Consider the following 10583-nt stretch of genomic DNA (forward strand, 5'->3'; position numbering starts at 1 on the left):
CCCCAATTCTCATGAAGCCACGCGAGGAACGGATTTACTTCAGGATCGGTGGTAGATGTGACAGGCAAGGCTATGTCAGTTCGGAGTGGATCTTCCAAGAGCTTATCAATTACCTCATGCACTGGATCGGTATCTGGACGATGGGACTTAGTGTGCCTAATCAATGGAAGGCGCACAAATTTAGTTAACATTTCCCAAATATCTTGCCTATCATTCAGATGTTCAGAAGGAAAAGCTGTGCCTGTAAGAATTTTATAAATGTATTGCGAATCAATTGCGATGATCGGGACTGGGAGTGTATCGTTACGATGTGTCAGACAATGTTCCAGTACCTTAAGGAATCCTAATAATTCACATCTTTGGGCCGAATTATCATCTGGGTTGGCTTGGAAGATTTCCTTATTGTTACAAGCTTTGCAATAATATCCGATAGCCTCCGCCATGTCGGGAGGTTCCATCTGAGGCCATCCATGACGGGGCAGAAGTTCCATACAGTGTAGGGACTTCCTCTTCCTCTTCCGGGCTTGGATCAGGTACCGTGTCCTCCAAACTCCAACAATGCCAGTTGTAATGGTGAGTAAGCACTAACGTATTCCAGGTCTTAGATTCTCCCTGAAAATGTGGGTCGACTCTGTCTGCATCCAGCAAGGGTAATAATGTGTCACCAGGAGCACGTAACGTCCCATGCCCCCTTGCTAAAGGCTCCACCAATTGTTTGGCTAGGAGGATTTTTCCTATAGCTCCATATCGATGTTGTGCCGCTTGAAGTGTTTTATGGGCTGTATATACTAGCTCATCATGAGAATTATGTGCAACAGCTCACACATGGTTGGTGGTGAACCCAAGGGTCACGGTTAGTGACTCGCCCAGATCGATGGCATGGAGTTGTGTATCTTTAACCATAGCTAGCAGGCGAAGCAGGTTCTGCTGATCTCCTTTTGTCCAGGGCGTAGACTTTCGGGATTTATTACGGATCTGTCGCTGCAATTTGGTGAGGAGTGCCAAATCACTAGGTTCAATATAATGTCGATATCAATTCAGATGACCCAACAGCTGTTGAAAGTGCCTCTTGGTCGTAGGGAAGAATGTTTTCAATGGATCGATGTCAGGACCCTCATGAGAAATTCCATGGCGGATGGAACCAATGTATCGAGTACCAAGGAACGTAATGTCATCTACAGGTTGTAAACACGACTTTTCCTCGTTGATTGTCCATCCCTCACTTTGAAGGTGAGTGACTAGTTGACTGACTATACTAGTAACTACGGAACTATCACGACCCATGATGGCAATATCATCAACGTAACTCCAAATCTTTAGTTCGTTCTCTTTGGGAAGAGAATATGAAGCTCGAAAACTCTTTAGGGTGTTATTCATGGCACCAGTGCCTAGTGATGGAGCGTTGCAATATCCTTGTGGACAGACCGTCCACCTATACATGATGCCATCAATACACATGTTTAGTATTCCTTCCGGGTCATTTATCGGGATGGAAAAGAACATATTTTTAAGATCCAATGTGACTCTGGTCCACGTACTTTGTTGGAACTGTGCCATCTCAAACATACATTGTGGCAGAGTAGATGGATTAGGTTGTTGGAGTACTTGACACCTTTTGTTGACTTCTCTATAGTCCACAACCAACCGGGCTTCATTAGGTTTTCCGGGTTTCACTACCCTCCATCCTGATGACAGGTAGGTGCTGGCTGTTACAGTCTTAATACAGCCTCGTCGCTCGAGTCGCCGCAGGAGGTCAGTAAGGGACTGTTTTAGCGAACCCTTAGTCGGGATTAGTCGATATCGCCAGGTGGAGTTGTTACAAAGCGTTGGTCGATGCCAATCCTGTTCTGGGATAATGACGGGTAATGCCTGTAGCACTTGTTCTTTAAGGTCAAGCGCTTTTATCCCCGGGATCCCTAAAATGTTGATGCCCCCTAGGACAGCCTCTAGGGGATATCGGTAGCCTTGGACCCAAAATTTGACCTTCGTTGTGACAGCGATAGCATTAAGCCCTTGTACCTTGATCGTTTTGGTGGTCTTTTGATGAGGTATCATTGAGGTAATCACATTGGTCTGAGCTCCAGTATCGAGAAGGAAGAATACTTGTTGCTGGTCATCCGGATCGGTAGGATTACAAACAGTGAGTTCGGCGTATGGTCGAGAATCCGTAGGGTCAGGTTTGAACTGGAGAAGGCCGCCGGCGGAGCCGCCGGCCATCACTCGTTTTTTGATGAGTCCTCGAATTTGAGTCCCAATGCTTCAGCCAGACGAGACTGGCCCCTTTCTCCCAAAATTCATAGCTGCGCCTTTGTAAGTCCGGTGCGGGAGAGAAGAAAACCAAACATGGTTCTTTCCTTCAGGGTTCTCTCCTTCGGGGTTCCTGGAGGTGACCACCCTTGCTCTCGTTGGGGAATAAATTCTTGCCGTCTGGGTCTCAGTGTTCCGGCTGGGTATATTGAAGATCGGTCCCTTATAGCATCAGAAGCTTCTTCACCTTGTTGCATAAGTGCTTGTAGATGTGGGAGATGGCCTAAGAGATTTCCCACCGGTTGACCTGCCATTGGGCTCAAGAAGAGTCGGAGTGTAACGGCATTTGCTCCTCCGTATACCTCCACGCAGGCCTCTATAGCTTCCAAGGGCATTGGGATTGCTCCTGGGTCCGATAAGTGGCGATGAGCCCATCTCTCTTTTCGTTGCACGGCAGTTAGTCCCATGGGATTTGTCCTCGGGCTCCATGAGAGATATGACACCCCAACTATAGCTAGGAGGAGTTGCTCCGCAGTAGCCTTTTGTGGACGACCTTCGTGCCAGGTGTGAAATTTGTGGTTTACCTGTCCCACTACGAGCGCTGGGAGCGGGATGGGCCAGTAGGCACTGTCCATGACCACATTCAAATCGGTAGCACACTCACCACTCCATGCCGCCTGTCGGGTCAAGGCACTCGCTACTTCTTTGTCCAAGGTGTCAGATCCGAATTCCACTATTAACCGCCCTAACCACATTGCCAAGGTTTCTCCTGATCTTATCTTAGATTCCTCGCAAAGCTCTTGAATTTCTGGTCTGGTGCGTGCGCGTGAGATGACAGTGGTACGTGTGGCACCATCTTCATCTGCAACATGCTTCGTCACAGCTATCGGGTGAGCTGTGGTAGAGAAAGAGTTAAATTCTTCGTCTGGGAGCGTTGGGTATATCTCTCCTCCCATTGCCCCCTCCCCTTGGCAAGGAGGCAGGGCCGCCGGGAACAACGTCACCTCAGGGGGCGGAGGCGCTAGGCGGATCCCCGCCAGGTCTTCTGAAGCTCCGCCCCTCCTTTCTGGGTTTCCCGGATGGCTCGCGCTTCTTTCGGCGCCATTTTCTGCTAGCGGTATCATGCGGCCGGTGCTATTGATAAGCGCCGCTCCGGAGCCTTTTGCTGCCCGCTCCAGCGACTCCTTACCCGCCGTATGCATCTGTGCCTCTAAATTTGCGTATTCCCTTAGTAGGCCCGCTACTGTACGGAACAGCACATTTATCATTTTTCCCTTCTTCCATTTGGTCAGACCCCATCTCGGCACATGACGGCCCTTAGTTTCCAAATCCTCCCGGAGCTGAACGAGGAGCTCATGGCCCCGCGACTCCGGCACCAAATCCGGACAGTTAAACCAGTCCGTGGGGGTGGATTCCCCTCCTTCCCTTAAGTATCGAATGGATTGAGCGAACTCTTGAGCGGGGGTCAGCTTCTCTGCCTTCCGTGCTTTTGCCCCGGCTAAGGATATGGTCGAGGTTTCCTCCGGGGGTTGATAATAGACCCGGTCGCTCCCCATTATACATCCGAACTCCCCAAGGGATAGCTTAGTTCTCCATTCCTTCACTACGGCTTCTTCTCTCTTTACGGAGAAGTAACCATCAATGTTTCTTTCATCCCCTTCTACCACCTGGTGGTAAGCGATATGCGCCCATAGATCGTTGGCATTCTCTATGTGGCGGGTCCCGGTGCGCCAGGGGCAGGACCTGATTAGGTTCTTCTCCATCACCGTGCCCTTTAATCCCATCTTCGTCGCCATGTCTTGGACGGCCAAAGCCGACTTGAGGTGTTTCAATAATTACTCGTTCGTTGGGGCGGGCTGGTGAATAGAGAGGCCAAGAAAGCTTTATTGTTGTAAAACTTTACTTACGTCGCTTGCTGTTGCGACGAAAACGGTCCGGTTGTCTGAACAACTACGTTAGTTGTTCCAGCTGGCAGGGCTCAAGCCAGCACGTCCGTCTACAAATCGGGCCAGCAGGGAAAAGGATACGTCTGGGATTGCGCTCGGCGACGGGGAGACGAATTGATAGGTGATCAGTCTATTGATCAGCTCAGCCACTAGTCAGATCTCTTCAGAAGCACTCTGCAGCATGCTCAAAGTTCTCTGACTTGGGCAGAAGTTGCGCTAATTTTTAAACGGCTAGCAAGCCAATTACTAGCCACCACGTGTGCATAATTTAGAACTGGCCAATAGCGGGACACAAATTTACATTCGAATGGTGGGAACTCTCTTGCACCGGGGGTTTTCTGCAGCAACAGAAAACCTTTTACTTTGCAAGAGGCTCTCATGTGGCGGGAAAATTCCACTGTGCCGAGGCACCAAAATCACTGGGTTGTGACAACCATGTCCAGGATGACACACGTCAGGGTCTGTATCTCGTGTTGGCTAGGGATGTCACTGGCCAATAGTCATAGTTCACTGAATAAAGTTTAGGACCTAGGCCCCTTCATTTAGGATTTCTGAGTTCGTTCCTAAACCAATTCCTCGCAGACTTCCAGGCACTACAGTCTACTAAGCCTCTTCAGAGGCCATGAGGCATCCACCCTACATCAATTCATCTTGGCCCCTGGGCTAATCTATCCTACTAGGTTTATTAGGAGTCCATGAGACAATCTAGTAGAATCAGTTCATCCCAGATCCTTGAGTTTATCAAATTAAATCATCCACACCAAAATCCATTAATTAATCAAAAAAACCCCCAAACCCTTGAAAATCAGTTCCACCCAGTTTTTGAGCCAATCACATTACTTCAGTCTTTCAAGTACACGCGGCCGGTACAGTGAAACTGCGAATGGCTCATTAAATCAGTTATGGTTCCTTTGGTCACATATCGTTAACTGAGTCAATCAAATTAAATCAATTCCTCCCCAGTTCAGGGTCAGTCCACTCAAAATCAATTTTCCTGGGGTTTCTACTCTGCCCTGGCTCTTCAGGGCCAGGCCAGAATCAACTTGCTTTCACAATGAGAAGATCTTTCCCTCTTGCGGCCCTCCCAGCTTCTTGAGTGAGTGACCCCATTCCCACAAACAGAAAGAAAACAAAAAGAATAGGCAAATTAAAAAAAAAGGCACTTTCCCTTTAAGAGTCACAGTCCTGGCTTCTGTCTCCATCGCTTCTGTCTCGTCCTCGCTGTCCTGAAGCAATTCTCCAGTGCAGCGTGTCCCAGGTCCTGTCAGTGGCCCTCTGACCATCTTGCCCCAAGGGCCCACTTGCTTCTCCCGCAGTGATCTGTCAGATACTGTTGGTGGGGAAAATCTCTAGCGTCTCACACTCCTGTGAACTGTGGTCCTCTTTCAGCTGCCGCTTTCCACAGCCAGAAATACCCATTTGCATGCTCCCTCCACCAATGTGCAGGGCGCACACACTGCAGAAACGTAGCCGTATACTCCCTGCTGTGGTCAGAATTCCCTGTGCATCTGCAGTGAGTACTTTTTGTTCAAATTTCATAGGTTTCATAGATTTCATAGACATTAGGGCTGGAAGGGACCTCGGAAGATCATCGAGTCCAGCCCCCTGCCCAAGGGGCAGGAAGTCGGCTGGGGTCATAGGATCCCAGCAAGAAAAACATCCAGATTTCTCTTGATGGTGTTCAAAGTAGGTGCTTGAACTAAATCTGGCAGCAGGCTATTCCAGACCTTGGGGGCTCGGACAGTAAAGAAGTTGTTCCTTATGTCCAGCCTGAAATGGTCTTGCAGGAGTTTATAACTGTTTGACCTAGTCGTCATCCCCTGGGGTGCTATGGTGAACAAATGTTCCCCCAGATTCTGGTGAACACCCCTTCTAAACTTATAGGTGGCCATCAAATTGCCCCTGAGCCTGCGCTTTTCCAGGCTAAAGAGTCCCATAGCCCTCAGCCTGTCATTGTAAGGTCTGTTTTCCTGACCTCTGATCATGCATATGGCTCTTCTCTGCACTCTCTCAAGCTTTTTGGGCTCCACATCCTTTTGAATTGTGGAGCCCGAAACTGGTAGCAGTACTCCAGCTGTGGCCTCACCAAGGCCGAGTACAACGGGAGAATGATGTCCTGGGATTTGCTTGAGAAGCATCTATGGATGCAAGCCAGGGTTTTGCTTGCTTTACTGGCTGCAGCATCACATTGAAGGTTCATATTCATCTCGTGGTCAACCCTGACCCCCAAGTCCCTTTCATCCTTAGTGCTAACCAGTGTAGCACTGCTGAGCCTATAAGCATGCTGCAGGTTTTTCTTCCCCAGGTGGAGAACCTTACATTTTTCGGTGTTAAACACCATCAGGTTCTCGTCCACCCATTTCCTGAGCCTGTCACGGTCAGCCTGGATCGCCCTCCTGTCCTCAGGCGTGGATGCTTTACCCCAGAGTTTGGTAACAATGGCAAATTTCGCCAGTCCGCTTTTGACTCCAATGTCCACATCATTAATGAAGATGTTAAACAAAATAGGCCCAAGGACAGAGCTTTGAGGGACCCCATGTTCACAGGGCACCACACCAATTGACTTCTGTCAACCACCACCCTCCGGGTCCTACCACAGAGCCAATTCCCCAACCAGTGGATCATGGTGAAGCCAAGGCCTCAGCCAATTTTGCCAAGAGGTGATCATGGGATACCAGATCGAAGGCTTTTTTAAAGTCAAGATATATGACATCAATCTCTTCCCCCTTGTCCAGGTGATAGGTCACCTGGTCGTAAAAGGAAATGAGATTGGTCAAGCAAGACCTACCTGCAACAAAGTCATGGTAGCTATCTCTCAAGATGTTGCCATCGGCCAGTCCATTAAGGATGGCCTCTTTGATAATCTTTTCTAAGACCTTACCTGGGATAGAGGTCAGGCTGACAGGCCTGTAGATGCCAGATCCACTTTCCTTCCTTTCTTGAACATAGGCACCGCATTGGCCTTCTTCCAATCTTTGGGCACTTCACCAGAGCGCCAGGAGCTCTCGAAGATCCATGCCAGGGGCTGAGCTATGATGCTACCCAGCTCCTTGAGTACTCTGGGGTTTAAATTGTCAGGGCTGGCTGACTTGAAGGTGTCCAGCCTCTCAAGGTGTTCCTTGACAAGGTCAGCATTGATGGAGGGCAAGGAATCACCCTCACCCAGGTGTCCATGTCCCATAATGGGCAGGGGCGTCCCATGGGACTTGTGAAAGCCCAACGCAAAGTACCCATTTAGTAAATTGGATTTTTTCCTGGGTGTTGGTCGTCAGTTGTCCCTTCTGGTTTAGCAGGGGTTGCCCTTGCTTTTCCTCTGGCTCCCCACATACCTAAAAAAGGACTGTCTATTGTCCTTGATGCTTGTAGCCAGTTGGAGTTCTGTTGCAGCCTTGGCTTTCCTGGTTCACTCCCTGCAGGACCGGCCCAGTGCGGAATATTCCTCCTTGGAGGTGGATCCCATCCTCCATCCTTTGTAGGTCTTTCTTTTTAGATGCAGAAGGTCTGCTAGTTCCCTGGAGAGCCAAGGGGGCTGCTGTGCCCTTTTGCTGCCTTTCCTCTGAGATGGAACAGGCTTAGCTTGTGCATCTAGGATCGCTCCCTTGAGGAGCAACCACTCTTCCTGGACCCCCACCAAGGCCCGCCGCACCAAGACCCCTGCCCTGCTGGAGCTATGCAACAGGTATGAACCTCTTGCAGCCCCAGCAGAGCCTGCTGAATTGCCAGCTCCTGCAGGCAACATGGGCACTAATGTAGCTACTGCCCCCGCTCTCCCCAAGATAAAATGCAAAGTGTTTGTCGTGGGAGACTCCATCCTGAGGGGGACTGAGGGGACAATCTGCCACTCCGACCCCTTAGCCCGGGAAGTCTGCTGCTTCCCAGGAGCCCGGATCCGAGACATTGCGGAGAAGATCCCTAAACTTCTCTAGCCCACTGGCTACTATCACATGCTCGTTACCCATGTGGGCACCAATGACACAACTCAGAGCACTCCCAGATGGGTCATGAGGCGCTACAGGGATTTGGGAGCGGGGCTAAATGGTCTGGGGCCACAGGTGGTGTTCTCTTCGATCCTCCCAGTCTCGGGCTATGGGCTGAGGAGGGAGAGGAGGATCCACGTAGGTAACCAAAGACTGCAGCGCTGGTGTCATTGGGAAGGCTTTGGCTTCCATGATCACAGTCCGCTCTTTGGTAAGAGAGGCAGCAAGCTGCTGGGAAGGGATGGCCTCCACCTCTCTCCGCTGGGAGGAGGCTTTTCTTAGTCAGACTGGCTGACGTGCTCCACCGGGCTTTAAACTAAGCCCGCCAGGGGACGGGGGGGACTACTGCCACTGCTGGCCTGCTGAGCAACCCTTGCAAAGCCAGCAGGCCAAGGCACTTAAGGGAGCCCACCCATGCCCCTGCCCTGGAACAACCAGTAGGCAAGGCAAGGGCCCCCAAGGGAACACTTGCCTGCCTGTACACAAATGCCAGGAGCTTGGTGAATAAACAGGAGGAGCTTGTCCTCCTGCTTAATGCAAATAATTATGATGTCATAGGGATAACGGAGACCTGGTGGGACTCCACCCATGACTGGACCATGGGTATAAATGGCTATACCCTGTACAGGAGAGATCAAGCAGATAAAAGGGGTGGGGGTGTAGCTCTCTATGTCAAGGAGAGCTATGCGTCCTTGCAAGCTGACACTGGCGACCAGGGTGGATGGCTGGAGACCCTCTGGGTTAAAATCCATGGGGAACATGGCACAGGGAACACAACGGTGGGAGTCTACTACAGACCTCCCACCCAAAGTCAGGAGCTTGAGCAAGAGTTCGCCAGGGAATTGGCTGAGGCCGCATGCTCCAGGTCCATGGTTGCTATGGGAGACTTCAACTACCCAGACATCTCGTGGGAAGAGCGCTTAGCTAAATCCGAGCAGTCGCAAAGCTTCCTCTTCCTCCTGCGTGGATGACCTCTATTTGACACAAGAGGTCTATGGGCCAACGAGAGGTAAAGTGCTGCTTGACCTGGTACTAGCACCCGGGGATGACCTAATCAGCGACCTAATGATTGACGGGAAGCTGGGTGACAGCGACCATGAGCTGATCACCTTCACTATCTGCCATAAAGCTGGCAAGTCAGTCAGCAATACAGAAGTCCTTGACTTCAGGAAAGATGACTTTGACAAGCTCAGGGGGCGTGTCAGTGAGGCCCTAAGGGACCATGACCCCAAGGGGAGGGGAGCTCAGGAAGAATGGTTGCTCCTCATGGGAGCGATCCTCGATGTACAAGCTAATGCAATTCTGTCTCAAAGGAAAGGCAGCAAAAGGGCACAGCAGCCCCCTTGGCTCTCCAGGGAATTAGCAGACCTCCTGCAGCTAAAAAGAAAGGCCTACAAAGGATGGAGGATGGGATCTACCTCCAAGGAAGAATATTCCGCACTGGTCCGGTCCTGCAGGGAATGAACCAGGAAAGCCAAGACTGCAACAGAACTCCAACTAGCTACAAGTATCAAGGACAATAAAAAGTCCTTTTATAGATATGTGGGGAGCTGGAGGAAAAGCAAGGGCAACACTGGATCCCTGCTACACCAGATGGGACAACTGACAACTGATGCCCAGGAAAAAGTCAACCTATTAAATGGGTACTTTGCGTCGGTCTTTCATCAGTCCCACGGGACGCCCACTACGGGACAGGGCGGCCTGGATGAGGAAGGCCTGGGTGAGGGAGCTTCTCTGCCTTCCATCAATGCTGACCTTGTGAAGGAATACCTTGAGAGGCTGGACACCTTCAAGTCAGCTGGCCCTGACAATCTACACTCCAGGGTATTCAAGGAGCCAGCTAGCATCATAGCCCAGCCCCTGGCACGGATCTTTGAGAACTCCTGGTGCTCAGGTGAAGTGCCTGAAGATTGGAAGAAGGCCAATTGTGGTGCCTCTTCAAGAAAGGGAGGAAAGTGGATCTGGCATCTAGAGACCCATCAGACTGACCTCTATCTCGGGGAAGGTCTTAGAAAAGATTATCAAAGAGGCCATCCTTAATGGACTGGCCGATGGCAACATCCTGAGAGATAGCTAGCATGCCTTTGTTGCAGGTAGGTCTTGCTTGACCAATCTCATTTCCTTTTACGACCAGGTGACCTATCACCTGGACAAGGGGGAAGAGATTGATGTCATATATCTTGACTTCAAAAAAGCCTTCGATCTGGTATCCCATGATCACCTCTTGGCAAAACTGGCTAACTGTGGCCTCGGCCTTGCCATGATCTGGTGGCTGGGGAATTGGCTCCGTGGTCAGACCCAGAGGGATTGATGGAAGTCAATCGTCATGGTGCCCTGTGACCAGTGGGGTCTCCCAAGGCTCTGTCCTTGGACCTATTTTGTTTAACATCTTCATTAATGATGTGGACATTGG

This window comes from Alligator mississippiensis, chromosome 5 (assembly GCF_030867095.1).
Source record: "Alligator mississippiensis isolate rAllMis1 chromosome 5, rAllMis1, whole genome shotgun sequence".
Classification (NCBI taxonomy): Eukaryota; Metazoa; Chordata; order Crocodylia; family Alligatoridae; genus Alligator; species Alligator mississippiensis.